This window comes from Calidris pugnax, unplaced genomic scaffold (assembly GCF_001431845.1).
Source record: "Calidris pugnax isolate Ruff unplaced genomic scaffold, ASM143184v1 scaffold25, whole genome shotgun sequence".
NCBI lineage: Eukaryota > Metazoa > Chordata > Aves > Charadriiformes > Scolopacidae > Calidris > Calidris pugnax.
Genome location: NW_015090805.1, coordinates 1,605,817 through 1,623,189, shown reverse-complemented (window position 1 = coordinate 1,623,189; position 17,373 = coordinate 1,605,817). Strand labels below are relative to the sequence as shown.

At 38.5% G+C, this 17,373-nt stretch overlaps 1 protein-coding gene across 19 annotated transcripts in view; it reads right to left on the bottom strand.

The window, feature by feature from the left end:
- The window catches only part of KDM6A (lysine (K)-specific demethylase 6A), a 131,258-nt gene that overhangs the window by 112,919 nt on the left and 966 nt on the right, over positions 1–17,373 (bottom strand). The window lies entirely within an intron of this gene.

Here is a 17,373-nt window from a genome sequence, read left to right as displayed (position 1 = left end):
CTCTACAGTGTCCTTTCACGAAGTTGTAGAGAGTGATGAGGTCTCCCCTCAGCCTCCTCTTCCTCAAACTAAACAGTCCCAACTCCCTCAGCTGCTCAGGACAAAGACCCTTTTAAATTCCAGAACCAGAGATGCTCTTTCAGGCTGTGACACCATTTGCCATGTTTTGGTGTGAAGCAAAGTCTTCCTTTTTTTTTTTTTTTTTTTTTTTTTTTTTTTTTGAAGTTAACTATTGCAGTCAATTACACAGGGCATATGGATAAATGAGAACATTAAATACAATGCTAAGGATATGTACTGGAAAAATAAAAGGGAAAACTTTTTCAGTGTACCTGTCAAAAAATATAGGAGTACCCACATGAGCATATCCATTAAACAAGAGAGCTGAAATATGTTTCCCTATAGCAGTTAAGGTACTATTAAGCTTATAAAACGTCAACAGTTTTTTTAAAAAAATACAAAAATAGAGAAGCAACAGAAGACCTACAAAGGAAAGACAAGGGGGGGGAGGGAGAAGGAACCAACCAACCAAACAAAAGAAACAAAACAAAACAAAAACAGAGGGGAGGGGAAAGCCTTACTGCTAGTGACCAAAAACAATCCTTGTGCAAGTACAGCAAAAAGGTATAGAGCTCAAACCTATCTTCTTGCTGGGAACTCTAGCGAGTCACAGCATGCACAGCCCTGCTCCCCAGCCAAACACATCGACCGAACAGAGATGAGCAGCACTGAAAAAAGGGAGAGAAGACATCTGAGGGTATTCACCCATTCAGACCTGATAAAGCGCCTGGTCAGGGGAGGAGGCGGCACTGGAAGCTAGGATCCACTAATATTTGCCCAGAGAAGTTCTAGCACCTCCATTTAACACAGGGAAAAGTTCTTATATTGAAAAACAGAGTCTTTGATCCATGATATTCTACCAGTTTTCTTTAGAGTGCTAGTGTCCGCAAATCGTTTTATTTTCTAACTCTTTCATTCTTCAATAAAATTTAGCAACTTCCCTTAGTAGTAGTTGAAATGACTGCTTTAATGTGCCAGGCTCATGCTCCGATTAAAAACAAGCACATAGAAAGCATGGACCGCTGAAGCATATTTCATGTTTACATGATTAGAAGAGAAGACCTTCAATCTAAGGAAGGCCACCTGACTCTTCCAGAGGAACAAAGACGACACTACAGTCCTCTTCTTAAGCATCTTTTTGGGTTCAGCAACCTTGTCTAGGGATCCAGCCTTTCCTTCTAGGGGGAACAGTATTCTGCTTCTACTTAACATCTTGAAGATGAAATGCTGAGATGCTCAGTGTTGTACTGAAAATGCACGACAACAAATCATGGAGGCACCCCTTGCACAGGAGCTAAATGTCTCTTTCCTCCTCGTTAAAGTTAGACAACTAGAAACTGTTAAATATTGAAATTGTGCATCAATAACAAGTACTCAACTTCCAGTTAGTTAGTTACCTGTGAAAGTTTATTTCAGTCCCCTTTACTTCTAGATTAAACATAAGCTCCACAGGGACTCAAGCTCTGCTAAAAAGGATTGAAGTAACAGGCAGAAAAACAGAAAAAAGGGATTCAAGAGAGCAAACATTGAGCCTGAATTCTATGGTGCAGAAATAAGAGTATCTCATCTAAAAAGAGTATGGAACTACAATCAACTTCTCCCTTCAATTAAGTTTATAGCTATAGGAAATGAGTGCAAACCCCTCAAATTACAAACTTTATTCTAGATTAAGAACTAAAAAAGAGCAAGTGAATCTGCTAAGCAACAGTAATTTTGCACAAGTCCCTATTTGGAACATAGCTATACTTTATCAGTGCTATGATTCAAATTATAGTATTATATTCTCTGGTTTATTAAAAAGTGAAAAGAAAGTCACTTGGGTCATGCATCACATTAGCAGTATTAAACAAAACAAATAATAATAAAAAATAAATAAAAAACCACCATCAAAAAAACCCCACAACACTAAATGCTGCAATATCATTTGCACCTTTACTTTTCATCCAAGACTGGTCATTCCAAAGCGAGAAAACTTTTGTCAGAAAAGAAATTCTATGAACTATCCCTTTCAGCATAGGGTCTACTCCCATTTTTACAGATGCAACGGAATTACCCCATTTATGTTAAGATGTTCCTTTTTTAAACATAGTGAAACGAAATGAGTGCTTTGAAATCACTCAGGCACAGCAGAATTCTGCAGACAATTTTCTAATTAGGAGCTTGGTACTGAGCTTTTCCAATCTAGAAGTTTGCCACTGAAATTCTTAAACATATACAATTTTTGGAAGCCACATATATAGAAAATTCTTTTTTCAGCATGCAAACCACCCTGAGTATCTAGAAAATGCACATCTGGAATCAGAACAGGACTGAGTGTCAACAGTAGGACAATGTTTCTTGCTTCACCCTCAACTATATTCATAAAATGATCTAAACAACCACAGAAAACTCTCTTAAAAGCACAAAGTTGAGAGACCACATTCACACATCTAAAACAATATTGGACAAGTGACTCAGGAATTCCTAAAAATGGTGCTCATAGCTACCTATCTCCATCCTTCTGCCCAGTATTTCATTACTTATTGTATCAGTTTACACTCATTCTAGTAACATCTCTCTCCAAAACCTGGCAATCTACATTATTTACCTAACAGGTAATCCTTATGATCAGACCTTACAACCTTCTGAGTGGCAGACAAAGCATTTACCAGCCTTCTCTGAATGGGAGGAGGGAAGAGCGGGGGCTGGACTGGGGGAGTCGTGGTGGTGTATGCCCCAAAGGTATATGTAGCTTTTCAGATCGATCACCATCAGCTACATTGCTTGATGAGAACAAAAGAATGTTTACCTCAAAAAGCTCTGAAAAGAAAATCACCACCTTTCTATCCAAAGAATTAAAACTGCTGGATAGTAAGAAACCTCCTCAGTTCAGGCTCACTTTGGAATTTGTCTTTAAGCCTCTGCCACCCAGAGCAGAGCTGACCCTTGATGAGTTCATAGAACTACCAGAACTAGCCACCTTGCAATATCTACAGTTACTTTAACACTGACAGCCTTTATTATTTGCCCTTTGCCCCCTAAGAGTTTGATGGCTTCTCTTACCACAACTAGGGTCAAGGGACATCTCAGAATCAGGAAAGAGGTGATACTGGTTTCTTATTTGCCTCTGTTTAAGATTCCTTGATTTCACCCAGAGAATACAAAATAAATTTTGCATAATTGCCATGTATATGTTTTCAGGATGTTTGGTGGTTTTTTAAAAATCTATTTAATTTCATAAGAAAACGGTAAAATTTTATGAAATAAATAATTGTTTCAGTAATATGAGAGACAATCTCTTTTCATATCCACATTCCATAAGCTAAACAAATAAGTAAGGTGAAAATAGGGAGCAAAACATCTAGACTGAGATCCACCTACCTGTCATTTTAAACACATCAAATCAGAAATCACACAGTCACAGAAGGATGGCTTTTATGATCTGCTTTAATAAACCTACTTTATGACACCTAAAAATTTAAGAGGCCTTTGAAAGTGATGCAAATATGGAACAGTTTGAGTATTTTAGTGCTTGAGTAAGGAGAAAGTGAACTAGATACTGACACCATCTAGTGGCACTTTGCAAGGCTAAATGTGACTAACAGATTTTTGGCTTGCTAAACTTTAAAAAGTTAAGATGAAGCATTAATTTGATGACATACCCCTGAAAACAGAACTTTAAAACAACTCAAAGCTCCATAATCTTCTGTGTAAATCAATACTTGTTTTCTTAAATAGAAATTTTCAAACAAGCACTAACATTTCTTAGTGCTTTTCTAATGTGAAAATGAATAGTAAGATAGAAAATTAGCTGAAGAACTGCATAAGGGAAGCAAAGGAAGGGCACATATGTTGCTTTAAACCTGACAATGCTTCCAGGAAAAATAAATCTTCATTAAACACCTAGGAGATGTGCACAGGTTATGGAAACAGCATATTACACAGTTCACATTTTATCCACAATAGTATTTTAACCTAGGAAGATGAACACTGCTGGGCCATAAAATTAAAGGCATCAAAAGGTACAGAAATTCCGAGGTTGAGTCAATGGAATTGACCCTTCACATGGTAAAAAACTGGCTGGAGGGCTGGGCCTAGAGCGTTGTGGTGAATGGAGTCACATCCAGTTGGCAGCTGGTCAAAAGTGGTGCTCACCAGGGCTCAGTATTGGTGCTGGTTCTGTTTAATATCTTTATCTAAGATCTGGATGAGGGAATCAAATGCACACTCGGGTAAGTTTGCATGCGACACCCAAGTTGGGCAGGAACGTTGACCTGCCTGAGGGTAAGAAGACTCTACAGAGGGATCTGGACAGGCTGGATACATAAGCCGAGGCCAATGGGATGAGGTTCAACAAAGACAAGTGCCAGGTCCTGCACTTGGGTCACAACAACCCCATGAACACTGCAGGCTTAGGGAAGGGTGGCTGGTCCAACAGAGAAGGACCTGGGGGTGTTGGTCAACGGCTGACAGAAAATGAGCCAGCAGTGTGCCCAGGTGGCTAAGGCGGCCAACAGCATCCTGGGTTGTATCAGAGATAGTGTGGCCAGCAGGATTAGGGAAGCAGTCATCCCCCTGTTCTCAGCACTGGGGGGGCTGCACCTCGAATACTGTGTTCAGTACAAGAAAGACATTGAGGTGCTGGAGTGTCTCCAAAGAGCAACAAAACTGGTGAGGGGTCTAGAGCACAACTCTTAGGAGGAGCAGTTGAGGTTGTTAGCTTGGAAAAAATGGAGACTCAGGAGATACTTTCTCTCTAAAACTCCCTGAAAGAACGCTGTCATGAGGTGGGTGCCAATCTCTTCTCCCAAGCAGCAAACAATAGGACAAGAGGAAATGGCCTCTAGTTGCACAAGGAAAAGTTTAGATGGATATAAAGAAAAATTTCTACACCAAAAGGGTTATCAAGCATTGGAACACGCAGCCCAGGGAAGTAGTTGAGTCACCATCCCTGGAGGTACTTAAAAGACATGTAAATATGGTGCCCAGGGACATGGTTTAGTGGTGGACTAAAGCTTAGGTTAACAGTTGGAATCAATGATCTTACAGATCTTTTCCAACCTAAAGGATTCTATGATCCTATAATGAACAAAAAAAAACCATTGTGGAAGCTCGAGCAGCAAAATGCAGCTTAGGTCTTTTGCCCAAAGGCCTCAGGAAAGAGGTTGTTCTCCACTTCCTCCAGAGATTTGTGCTAAAAGTACCAAAGAGACAACCAAAGAAGCCTAAAGCGTGTCTTCCTTTTAACACAGAATGAAGGCAGGCACACAAAGGCAACACAATCCTATACTTAAGAAGGAAAAATCACCAAAAGTCCTCCAAGTAATTTTATTAAAAACTACACACCCTCATCTGGAAATATAATGCAGTAGCAAAGTGGTGAGAAGGCCACTGTCCCATGATCATGTCCAACTATGAGTTGCACAGGAGACTAAAAAATATTAAATGCTGAAGACATTCACGAGCTTAAGGAGGAGATCACTGCTACTTAAACCCTTTAGATAATGAACTTTATGAAAGGTCTTAGAAAATTGAGAATATCAGTGAAGGAACAAAATGGAAACACATGAAGCTCAAAAATCCTTCAAAAAACATATTCCACAAAATGACTTTTAACAATTAAATGTTTTTTTAGAACTCTGTCCAAAATGAAAATTTTCAGACAGGCAGGCAAAAAAACACAGTCCAAGTATATTCTATAATAATAATCTTCTACTGCTACCCCCCCTCATTTATAAAAAAAAAAACATTTTAATGTTCTAAGCTTAAGGTAACATTCTTATTTCTTTCTATAGGAATTTCACATAATGGTTTGAACAACCTGAAAGTAAACCACCCCAAATTTAACAACAGCATCTTGAAGATGAAATAAACAGCTCTAAATAGAAGCAACCCTTCTGCTTAGTAACTTCTGCCAGTTATTAACAATTGCAAACAACAAGACAAAAATCTTAAACCTAAAAATCACACTCATTTGAAACACAGTCATCTCTTTCTCAACTCATTCAGACAGCTATGCTACTTAAAACCCATTCTGGTTCTTCATGTCTCATCAGTAAAAGACAGACCAGCAGCAACCAGCACAATCCTATCTATGCTGGGAAGTCTTAGATTTTATAAGATGACTCCTTCAAGTCTGTACCTCAGAACACAGTGCAATTAAATGCTTCCTAATGAAAATACTTTCCTTCAAAGTCCTAAAAGACTAAGACATTAACCACTACAGAGAAATTCTGTCCATAGCTGGAATAGTTAAGTACAAAAGAACACAAATACATTGTTGAATTTGGGAGTTGTTCTCACAGCCAAACAACTTTACACAAGAAAAATCAAGAAGTATTTTTTTTTTTTTTTTTTTTTTTTTTTTTTTTTGAAGTTAACTATTGCAGTCAATTACACAGGGCATATGGATAAATGAGAACATTAAATACAATGCTAAGGATATGTACTGGAAAAATAAAAGGGAAAACTTTTTCAGTGTACCTGTCAAAAAATATAGGAGTACCCACATGAGCATATCCATTAAACAAGAGAGCTGAAATATGTTTCCCTATAGCAGTTAAGGTACTATTAAGCTTATAAAACGTCAACAGTTTTTTTAAAAAAATACAAAAATAGAGAAGCAACAGAAGACCTACAAAGGAAAGACAAGGGGGGGGAGGGAGAAGGAACCAACCAACCAAACAAAAGAAACAAAACAAAACAAAAACAGAGGGGAGGGGAAAGCCTTACTGCTAGTGACCAAAAACAATCCTTGTGCAAGTACAGCAAAAAGGTATAGAGCTCAAACCTATCTTCTTGCTGGGAACTCTAGCGAGTCACAGCATGCACAGCCCTGCTCCCCAGCCAAACACATCGACCGAACAGAGATGAGCAGCACTGAAAAAAGGGAGAGAAGACATCTGAGGGTATTCACCCATTCAGACCTGATAAAGCGCCTGGTCAGGGGAGGAGGCGGCACTGGAAGCTAGGATCCACTAATATTTGCCCAGAGAAGTTCTAGCACCTCCATTTAACACAGGGAAAAGTTCTTATATTGAAAAACAGAGTCTTTGATCCATGATATTCTACCAGTTTTCTTTAGAGTGCTAGTGTCCGCAAATCGTTTTATTTTCTAACTCTTTCATTCTTCAATAAAATTTAGCAACTTCCCTTAGTAGTAGTTGAAATGACTGCTTTAATGTGCCAGGCTCATGCTCCGATTAAAAACAAGCACATAGAAAGCATGGACCGCTGAAGCATATTTCATGTTTACATGATTAGAAGAGAAGACCTTCAATCTAAGGAAGGCCACCTGACTCTTCCAGAGGAACAAAGACGACACTACAGTCCTCTTCTTAAGCATCTTTTTGGGTTCAGCAACCTTGTCTAGGGATCCAGCCTTTCCTTCTAGGGGGAACAGTATTCTGCTTCTACTTAACATCTTGAAGATGAAATGCTGAGATGCTCAGTGTTGTACTGAAAATGCACGACAACAAATCATGGAGGCACCCCTTGCACAGGAGCTAAATGTCTCTTTCCTCCTCGTTAAAGTTAGACAACTAGAAACTGTTAAATATTGAAATTGTGCATCAATAACAAGTACTCAACTTCCAGTTAGTTAGTTACCTGTGAAAGTTTATTTCAGTCCCCTTTACTTCTAGATTAAACATAAGCTCCACAGGGACTCAAGCTCTGCTAAAAAGGATTGAAGTAACAGGCAGAAAAACAGAAAAAAGGGATTCAAGAGAGCAAACATTGAGCCTGAATTCTATGGTGCAGAAATAAGAGTATCTCATCTAAAAAGAGTATGGAACTACAATCAACTTCTCCCTTCAATTAAGTTTATAGCTATAGGAAATGAGTGCAAACCCCTCAAATTACAAACTTTATTCTAGATTAAGAACTAAAAAAGAGCAAGTGAATCTGCTAAGCAACAGTAATTTTGCACAAGTCCCTATTTGGAACATAGCTATACTTTATCAGTGCTATGATTCAAATTATAGTATTATATTCTCTGGTTTATTAAAAAGTGAAAAGAAAGTCACTTGGGTCATGCATCACATTAGCAGTATTAAACAAAACAAATAATAAAAAAAAATAAATAAAAAACCACCATCAAAAAAACCCCACAACACTAAATGCTGCAATGTCATTTGCACCTTTACTTTTCATCCAAGACTGGTCATTCCAAAGCGAGAAAACTTTTGTCAGAAAAGAAATTCTATGAACTATCCCTTTCAGCATAGGGTCTACTCCCATTTTTACAGATGCAACGGAATTACCCCATTTATGTTAAGATGTTCCTTTTTTAAACATAGTGAAACGAAATGAGTGCTTTGAAATCACTCAGGCACAGCAGAATTCTGCAGACAATTTTCTAATTAGGAGCTTGGTACTGAGCTTTTCCAATCTAGAAGTTTGCCACTGAAATTCTTAAACATATACAATTTTTGGAAGCCACATATATAGAAAATTCTTTTTTCAGCATGCAAACCACCCTGAGTATCTAGAAAATGCACATCTGGAATCAGAACAGGACTGAGTGTCAACAGTAGGACAATGTTTCTTGCTTCACCCTCAACTATATTCATAAAATGATCTAAACAACCACAGAAAACTCTCTTAAAAGCACAAAGTTGAGAGACCACATTCACACATCTAAAACAATATTGGACAAGTGACTCAGGAATTCCTAAAAATGGTGCTCATAGCTACCTATCTCCATCCTTCTGCCCAGTATTTCATTACTTATTGTATCAGTTTACACTCATTCTAGTAACATCTCTCTCCAAAACCTGGCAATCTACATTATTTACCTAACAGGTAATCCTTATGATCAGACCTTACAACCTTCTGAGTGGCAGACAAAGCATTTACCAGCCTTCTCTGAATGGGAGGAGGGAAGAGCGGGGGCTGGACTGGGGGAGTCGTGGTGGTGTATGCCCCAAAGGTATATGTAGCTTTTCAGATCGATCACCATCAGCTACATTGCTTGATGAGAACAAAAGAATGTTTACCTCAAAAAGCTCTGAAAAGAAAATCACCACCTTTCTATCCAAAGAATTAAAACTGCTGGATAGTAAGAAACCTCCTCAGTTCAGGCTCACTTTGGAATTTGTCTTTAAGCCTCTGCCACCCAGAGCAGAGCTGACCCTTGATGAGTTCATAGAACTACCAGAACTAGCCACCTTGCAATATCTACAGTTACTTTAACACTGACAGCCTTTATTATTTGCCCTTTGCCCCCTAAGAGTTTGATGGCTTCTCTTACCACAACTAGGGTCAAGGGACATCTCAGAATCAGGAAAGAGGTGATACTGGTTTCTTATTTGCCTCTGTTTAAGATTCCTTGATTTCACCCAGAGAATACAAAATAAATTTTGCATAATTGCCATGTATATGTTTTCAGGATGTTTGGTGGTTTTTTAAAAATCTATTTAATTTCATAAGAAAACGGTAAAATTTTATGAAATAAATAATTGTTTCAGTAATATGAGAGACAATCTCTTTTCATATCCATATTCCATAAGCTAAACAAATAAGTAAGGTGAAAATAGGGAGCAAAACATCTAGACTGAGATCCACCTACCTGTCATTTTAAACACATCAAATCAGAAATCACACAGTCACAGAAGGATGGCTTTTATGATCTGCTTTAATAAACCTACTTTATGACACCTAAAAATTTAAGAGGCCTTTGAAAGTGATGCAAATATGGAACAGTTTGAGTATTTTAGTGCTTGAGTAAGGAGAAAGTGAACTAGATACTGACACCATCTAGTGGCACTTTGCAAGGCTAAATGTGACTAACAGATTTTTGGCTTGCTAAACTTTAAAAAGTTAAGATGAAGCATTAATTTGATGACATACCCCTGAAAACAGAACTTTAAAACAACTCAAAGCTCCATAATCTTCTGTGTAAATCAATACTTGTTTTCTTAAATAGAAATTTTCAAACAAGCACTAACATTTCTTAGTGCTTTTCTAATGTGAAAATGAATAGTAAGATAGAAAATTAGCTGAAGAACTGCATAAGGGAAGCAAAGGAAGGGCACATATGTTGCTTTAAACCTGACAATGCTTCCAGGAAAAATAAATCTTCATTAAACACCTAGGAGATGTGCACAGGTTATGGAAACAGCATATTACACAGTTCACATTTTATCCACAATAGTATTTTAACCTAGGAAGATGAACACTGCTGGGCCATAAAATTAAAGGCATCAAAAGGTACAGAAATTCCGAGGTTGAGTCAATGGAATTGACCCTTCACATGGTAAAAAACTGGCTGGAGGGCTGGGCCTAGAGCGTTGTGGTGAATGGAGTCACATCCAGTTGGCAGCTGGTCAAAAGTGGTGCTCACCAGGGCTCAGTATTGGTGCTGGTTCTGTTTAATATCTTTATCTAAGATCTGGATGAGGGAATCAAATGCACACTCGGGTAAGTTTGCATGCGACACCCAAGTTGGGCAGGAACGTTGACCTGCCTGAGGGTAAGAAGACTCTACAGAGGGATCTGGACAGGCTGGATACATAAGCCGAGGCCAATGGGATGAGGTTCAACAAAGACAAGTGCCAGGTCCTGCACTTGGGTCACAACAACCCCATGAACACTGCAGGCTTAGGGAAGGGTGGCTGGTCCAACAGAGAAGGACCTGGGGGTGTTGGTCAACGGCTGACAGAAAATGAGCCAGCAGTGTGCCCAGGTGGCTAAGGCGGCCAACAGCATCCTGGGTTGTATCAGAGATAGTGTGGCCAGCAGGATTAGGGAAGCAGTCATCCCCCTGTTCTCAGCACTGGGGGGGCTGCACCTCGAATACTGTGTTCAGTACAAGAAAGACATTGAGGTGCTGGAGTGTCTCCAAAGAGCAACAAAACTGGTGAGGGGTCTAGAGCACAACTCTTAGGAGGAGCAGTTGAGGTTGTTAGCTTGGAAAAAATGGAGACTCAGGAGATACTTTCTCTCTAAAACTCCCTGAAAGAACGCTGTCATGAGGTGGGTGCCAATCTCTTCTCCCAAGCAGCAAACAATAGGACAAGAGGAAATGGCCTCTAGTTGCACAAGGAAAAGTTTAGATGGATATAAAGAAAAATTTCTACACCAAAAGGGTTATCAAGCATTGGAACACGCAGCCCAGGGAAGTAGTTGAGTCACCATCCCTGGAGGTACTTAAAAGACATGTAAATATGGTGCCCAGGGACATGGTTTAGTGGTGGACTAAAGCTTTACAAGAAAGACATTGAGGTGCTGGAGTGTCTCCAATGCGACACCCAAGTTGGGCAGGAACGTTGACCTGCCTGAGGGTAAGAAGACTCTACAGAGGGATCTGGACAGGCTGGATACATAAGCCGAGGCCAATGGGATGAGGTTCAACAAAGACAAGTGCCAGGTCCTGCACTTGGGTCACAACAACCCCATGAACACTGCAGGCTTAGGGAAGGGTGGCTGGTCCAACAGAGAAGGACCTGGGGGTGTTGGTCAACGGCTGACAGAAAATGAGCCAGCAGTGTGCCCAGGTGGCTAAGGCGGCCAACAGCATCCTGGGTTGTATCAGAGATAGTGTGGCCAGCAGGATTAGGGAAGCAGTCATCCCCCTGTTCTCAGCACTGGGGGGGCTGCACCTCGAATACTGTGTTCAGTACAAGAAAGACATTGAGGTGCTGGAGTGTCTCCAAAGAGCAACAAAACTGGTGAGGGGTCTAGAGCACAACTCTTAGGAGGAGCAGTTGAGGTTGTTAGCTTGGAAAAAATGGAGACTCAGGAGATACTTTCTCTCTAAAACTCCCTGAAAGAACGCTGTCATGAGGTGGGTGCCAATCTCTTCTCCCAAGCAGCAAACAATAGGACAAGAGGAAATGGCCTCTAGTTGCACAAGGAAAAGTTTAGATGGATATAAAGAAAAATTTCTACACCAAAAGGGTTATCAAGCATTGGAACACGCAGCCCAGGGAAGTAGTTGAGTCACCATCCCTGGAGGTACTTAAAAGACATGTAAATATGGTGCCCAGGGACATGGTTTAGTGGTGGACTAAAGCTTAGGTTAACAGTTGGAATCAATGATCTTACAGATCTTTTCCAACCTAAAGGATTCTATGATCCTATAATGAACAAAAAAAAACCGTTGTGGAAGCTCGAGCAGCAAAATGCAGCTTAGGTCTTTTGCCCAAAGGCCTCAGGAAAGAGGTTGTTCTCCACTTCCTCCAGAGATTTGTGCTAAAAGTACCAAAGAGACAACCAAAGAAGCCTAAAGCGTGTCTTCCTTTTAACACAGAATGAAGGCAGGCACACAAAGGCAACACAATCCTATACTTAAGAAAGAAAAATCACCAAAAGTCCTCCAAGTAATTTTATTAAAAACTACACACCCTCATCTGGAAATATAATGCAGTAGCAAAGTGGTGAGAAGGCCACTGTCCCATGATCATGTCCAACTATGAGTTGCACAGGAGACTAAAAAATATTAAATGCTGAAGACATTCACGAGCTTAAGGAGGAGATCACTGCTACTTAAACCCTTTAGATAATGAACTTTATGAAAGGTCTTAGAAAATTGAGAATATCAGTGAAGGAACAAAATGGAAACACATGAAGCTCAAAAATCCTTCAAAAAACATATTCCACAAAATGACTTTTAACAATTAAATGTTTTTTTAGAACTCTGTCCAAAATGAAAATTTTCAGACAGGCAGGCAAAAAAACACAGTCCAAGTATATTCTATAATAATAATCTTCTACTGCTACCCCCCCTCATTTATAAAAAAAAAAACATTTTAATGTTCTAAGCTTAAGGTAACATTCTTATTTCTTTCTATAGGAATTTCACATAATGGTTTGAACAACCTGAAAGTAAACCACCCCAAATTTAACAACAGCATCTTGAAGATGAAATAAACAGCTCTAAATAGAAGCAACCCTTCTGCTTAGTAACTTCTGCCAGTTATTAACAATTGCAAACAACAAGACAAAAATCTTAAACCTAAAAATCACACTCATTTGAAACACAGTCATCTCTTTCTCAACTCATTCAGACAGCTATGCTACTTAAAACCCATTCTGGTTCTTCATGTCTCATCAGTAAAAGACAGACCAGCAGCAACCAGCACAATCCTATCTATGCTGGGAAGTCTTAGATTTTATAAGATGACTCCTTCAAGTCTGTACCTCAGAACACAGTGCAATTAAATGCTTCCTAATGAAAATACTTTCCTTCAAAGTCCTAAAAGACTAAGACATTAACCACTACAGAGAAATTCTGTCCATAGCTGGAATAGTTAAGTACAAAAGAACACAAATACATTGTTGAATTTGGGAGTTGTTCTCACAGCCAAACAACTTTACACAAGAAAAATCAAGAAGTATTTAAATTTTGAGTTTAGGTTATAACTTAATAAATGAGCACCTCAATAATCATTGTGTATCTTTTTTCAGTTTTGTTTTAAATTTTAACAATTGCTAAAAAATGCCTTTGGACTAATTGACCCTACCTTATAAATTACTTACAATCTTTTTATATTAGTGATTTTAACAATGCAGCCAGTATCTACAAACAAAATAAGTATTATTAAAACTGTTCTGCCATAGCACATACAAAAATGCAATCACCACTTCAGTACAGCAGTAAGAACTACTTTAGTGCAGTATTTATTATGCTTTAGTAACTGTGATGTGAATAATTGCCTGTTTTTCCAAAATCATTCATTAATTGTATTATCTACTTCTATGTCCAGGAATTTTGCTTAGAGAACAGCAATTCAAGGAGGCAAATGATAAAAGCACGTCTCCACTTGTGCAACTGTTAGCTGTCCTCCAAATTACAGGCTGGAACAGCCAATATATAGGACCCTTCTACAAAATAGATATAAGGATCCCTAAGAAAAACACAGATGGTGTCAGAGTCCATGAGTTCATTAAAAAGCATTCAACTAGAACCCAAAACTTGAAGATCACTGTCTACACTCTGTACTCCTTATGGAAACCAGAGTCATGGAAAAAAATATTACTGAAAAGACCTCCATCTGCTGATGTAGCATCAGTTTCCTCCAATACTAGCCCTACAGTAATTTTGGTAGAATCCCAGCTCTTCCAAGGAACGCAGCAGCAAACAAAGTTCACAGGTATATGCCATGGAGTCCTAGCTGGATTCACAATGTTGCCAGCATCCAAAAGCCTCCACGACAACTCATCAACCTCCTCCTCTGGCAAGACCAGAGGCTGAGGTTTCACATTCTGGGGCAATTGCGTCACTTTTTTTTTCTGCTAGGTTATTTTTCAGTTGGATCAGTTCCCCACACAGCTGCACGTTCAGCTGTGCCAGCACAAAGCAGAGAGCAGCAACAAGCAGAGGGAGGTGGGGTGGGGTGGGGGGTGCCACCAAAGACACGCCCAGGGAACAACCAGTTTGGAAACCTCTGAAACAATCAAACAGCTGGGGAATAGCTGCCTCCGTTAAAAAAAAAAAAAAGAAAAAAAAAAAAAGGAGGAAGACATCTGATTAGAGTTAAGAAAATGCTACTGAGGAAACAGAAACAGAATAGTTTTTCATGGGGAGGAGAGAACATTCTCATTTTGGGGAAATCCGGAAGCCAAATTCTGAGCAGTAACGATCAAGGCGTTGAAAGCTGGGCACAGAAACCACCTCGAACACGCTGGCGAAGCTGAACCAATCTGCCTTGGCTATAATCATCTGAATACAAGTCAGTAGCTCACAGTATTCAAAAATCTGCGAAAAGATTGAGACTTTGCCTAGGACCTTCTCCTAAGAGTAGCAGAGTGTAATTAACAAGACAACTCAATTTCACAGCTGCAGCTAACACCAGCAATCCAAACAGACCGCATTTGGGGAAAACTACAAGCTGCAGACCAGCTTCAGATATTTTAAAGGCTAGGAAAAAACACTGTGATACTGTAGTGTAACTTCAGATATAATGCAGAGGAGAAAGAATCCAGTAATTTGTGATATAAACTCACAACTTCTGTTGGAGACAGGTACTTCTTTTTCATGAAAAAAAGCATATTAAATCTGGATTTCAGTGGCTACAAGCGACAGAAAACTTAATGCATTTCAAGAAAAATTAGGTTTCATTTAAAAATATAAATATCTATGCTAGATGTACTTAGACTTCAGCAAGACATCAGTCATCAACTTACTCCACATTCAAAGGCAGCCTGCCCCTAAACCGATATTCCCTGCTTACATCCAGCAAGGGAAGTTTTTGCCTGGTTAGTTCCCATAACAACATGCAGCCACCTGCCATGAATCTCTCTCAAAATCCCTCTTTTTCTGCGGTATGAGGCCTAATTCTTATTTAAAAGTCTTTTTTACTACACTTACAAGAAGGTATTACCTACATGAAAATACTAACACACAACAAATACACCCAACTGAATGGTCCACGTTTGTCAAGACATTTGTGAAAAAATGAGACTGATCAAACCAGAGGAAATTATAGATATGAAACCAACAGAACTGTATCAGCCAAGCATTGCTTCATCTTGGTCACTGGTTCAACATCAGCAGTCAACTAACAATTCTGTTCTACTTCACAAAAATTATATTGCAAATGCTTTTAAACAAAGAAAACTATCACATTTGCCTTTAATACATGTGTATACATCTGTATATAATGTGTAAAGATGTGTCTTTATTAAAGATGTTTAATTTAATAAATAATAGGCTTCCAAGGAAAAAAAAACACTGTTGTTCAGCATTAGTAATGCTACCATCTTGTGATATTTTATTAATTGTATCCATCAATTTCTCCACAACTTTGTTCAAGACTAACTTCAGACTCGACAGATTTATAGTTCTGAAGATCATCCTGCTTCAGCATTTTACAATTCCGGAACTTCAGCACTTAAAAATTGAATAAAATATACATTAGTGAGATTAAAACATTTCCGAACTCCCTTTACTTTTCAGTTCCCAAGGATTTAAATTTTAACTATTTGCAATTAGAATGTATGATAATTAAAGCCATAGAATTTATCGAATGGCATAAAGTTTATTTTTATTTTAAATTTATTATCTAAACATACCAGCATTCTACTTGTTTCAAGTAACAGTTATAAATTAATTATAGAACTCTTATAACTTTTTGCATTGTGGATAATACTTTCATGGTCTTTGGCACTGGAGTTCAACAACTGTTGTGAAAATGAACATGTGTCCCTCACCTAATAAAAAACCCCTGTAACTTCCCTTTTCCTATCAATTAAAATTCCTCCAGTATTATTTTCACTACTACCCTATTTCTCTGAAAATACAGATACACCTTTTTTTTTTAATACTTCATTACTAGAAGATTTTTCCACTTCTTGAGACTTACTTCATGATTGAGATGAGACTTTAAAAAAGCATCTAAGAAAATACTAAGAATTTTAATTCAGGTTTTTAAGGCCTATACGTTTCTTCCCACAAAGCTCTGCCTATGCTTGGTTACAGTTCTGAAGAACTGCTACTTTTAACCATCATTTACATTTTTACATTTGTTCTTAAAACTATATACATAGTAAAAAGCAGACTCCATCAATAAACCACTCCTCTGATCCATAGCAACACCTAGTCCTGTCACTCTTAACTGTTACCAACTCAACAGCAAAGTAAATACAGTTCAGCCCACACTCCTGCTCTGTATTTACTAAGAAAAGTATATCCAATACTGCACTCACATCATACCAAGTTGTATTAGGCTAATCAGAAGCAGCAGTGCCAGCTGTTTGCAGAGGAGGTGGCTGTGAATTTTCATACAATAAAATGAAATAAAATAAAAAATAAAAAAAACCAGAATCAGACTATTATTCAGCAAATTCTATAGTCAGCATATTGCCATGTTCCCTTCAGGTCTTCCCATGTCTCTGGAATTGGAAATACCAGTGATTATATTAGACCAGTTGTATGGACCAGTTGAGGAAGATGCCTTGTCATCAAAGCCTTCTGAATTTACATATGGAATTTAGGTTACTAGGGAAGAGTTTGCATTTACATCAAATCTAAACATTGGTCACCTAAAACATGAAGGTGAGGTAGGTTTCCAGGAACTTTAACTCACACTGTTTTGTGTCAGATGGTGAACAAGTGGACATATACGCACACTGTTATGAAACAGTCCCCAACTAGCCTGAATCACTAAGCAGTGCTTTTGAACTACTATCAGTTACAAGTCATTTCCCTATTTCTATATCCTGAAGTAATTGTAAACCAGTATTTTTGTGTGTTTAGAAAAAGGGTTGGGATGGGAGTAAACATTTTTGGCCTGGAGGTGTTGCTTGTTTCCTTATACAAAGTCAAACAGAACTGCATTCCTATTAAAACTAAAAAGTAACAATAAAAAAATAGTATATTCTGATCTGTTC